The sequence below is a fragment of the Armigeres subalbatus genome, chromosome 3 (genome assembly GCF_024139115.2).
Source record: "Armigeres subalbatus isolate Guangzhou_Male chromosome 3, GZ_Asu_2, whole genome shotgun sequence".
Classification (NCBI taxonomy): domain Eukaryota; kingdom Metazoa; phylum Arthropoda; class Insecta; order Diptera; family Culicidae; genus Armigeres; species Armigeres subalbatus.
In genome coordinates, this window is record NC_085141.1 from 378796343 (window position 1) to 378798571 (window position 2229).

The following is a 2229-nucleotide window of genomic DNA, read 5'->3' on the forward strand; positions in this document are numbered from 1 at the left end:
CTATGTAGAAAGTGCTCCTAAATGTACGGCTGCGTTGCAATTGACGCAACTGCAACCACCATCAGACGTGCCGGATTTTGCGAGAAAGTACAATTCTCGTGTTTATGTTTCATTAACGAGCGACGTTGAGTATTTTCTGATTGCAGTTGCAGCTGTTTAATGTCGTTGTTGTTGTTGTTTGGAGCTTGTGCTTAAATTTTCCGGAAGTTGTTGTTGGGTAATTTGATTTGCAAAATTTTGATTCAATTTTGATAATCGGATTATGTCAGTGATTGGTCCAAACTATTCAATTGAGAGATGGAATCGATATTGCATATTTGATAACTAATAATTAAAGCAATGATGGGAAATGGAACTGTACTTTGACTAGAACAATTCAGTTGTTTTAGCTAAATAGCTCAATAATAGCCCGAAAATTAGTTCGCATTTAAACTATTCCCTATCACCCGCTATTGAATGACTTTTAACTAATATGTGGAGGACAAAAACACTCGTGGTATGCAGACAAGGGTAAACATGAACGATATGGGCATTGCTATTAATTTTTCAATCAATTTAGACGCTTTTTGTTGTTCAGCTATTGTTTTCTGAAGATCTGTAACTTCAGTAAAATCTAAAAGTTTTTTTTAAAGAGCACGGTATTCAATTCATTTGATTTGGTTTTTTTTATGTCTTTATTAAGGAGACTTTCAGCCCAAGGCTGGCTCGTCTCCGGAGATTTTGTTATTTCTTCATTTGATCTCGGTACTAAAATCTTAGAAAGAAGATTTAATATCCTATCTGAAGTTCCGTTTGCAAGCTTTTACACACTTTCAAAAATCCTTCGTGTTGAGGAAAAAAAAATGTTTTTTTTTTCATTTAGAGGCCATAATTTACCATTCAGTGTCATATTTATTATAAGAAGATTCAGATTACTTTCCAATTAATGATAATTGATTACACAGATAACTGAAGTCGATTGACTTTCTGCGACATATTTGGCTGCATTAGAATAGAAAATGGTAATTAATTTTTTTTTAAGAATCCATCTAAATTTCAAAGGGTAACTCTTTTGAGTTTCCAAGGAAGATGATATGAGCTTACTCACAATATTGCGTAATTGTAATTAAATTCAGCTCAATCCTACACTTACATTTCAAATAAACGCAATTTCCATAGAAAATTCGTCTGAATCTGTGGTATTTATCACTAGAACTTGCACAGAAAACATCTTAATTGTCACTGAAATTCATCAGAACTTCATTCAATTGATTTCCACCGGGAATTCATGTGAATTTTCGTAGTAAACTTTTTATTTTTTTTATGGAAATCCTCGTGAGTTTCACTGGAAAATTGTTAAAATATTTACTGAAAATTCATTTCAATTCCCATGAAAAATTCCTTTGAATTTTCACGAGAAATTCTTCGAAATTATTTTTAATGTTCACGGGAAATTCTTCTGAGCTTCCAAAGGATTTTTTATGAGTTTTCGTAGGATTATGAAAGATGATGCTGCCAAGTAAGGGGAGTTCCTGATCGAGTGTCTATCCAAAAAGGAGATGTGGCTCACAACAGAGTCAGTTCCCAATGTGAGGGGCGGTTGATCACACACTTAACTCATTTTACAGTATTCGGTAAATTTTACCGAAATCTCAACAGCAGATCTGTTCGGTAATTATTTTACAATTTTTTTGTATTTTTTTTCCATTGTTCAACTGTCAAAATCACCGAAAATCAGTAAAATTATTTACCGAACAGTTCTGCTATTGAGATTTCGGTAAAATTTTACCGAATTCGGCGATTTAATCTAAGTGTGCATCATCCGAGTGGGGTAATTTCGTCTTTCTATTAACTATGCTTTTTCATCATTCTTCCTTGCTTTCCCTTCGTTCTTCCTTGCTTTTTTTAAAGTGAGAAGTAAGAATCGAGAAGTGAGGAGAGAAAATCGTGGAATGCGAAGTAGGTTTTGAGAAATAAGATGCGAGAATATGCAATATAGTAATATATTTTGAGAAGTGAGAAATGATAAAAGAAAATGAGAAGTGAGGAATGAGGAGTGAAAAAAGGAAATGCAAATTAAAAAGTGAAAAAATAAGGCATAGGCTGAGGTTAGCTGGGGATCAATGGGGCACGTTGCCCGTCAAATTGAATGATTTTCTTCTAATTGAAGCATTTACATTGATTTTTTTTTTCTGGAGAAACTACTTTTCCGCCAATGGAGAAGTCTAAGTCTGATAATAAATCTTCTAT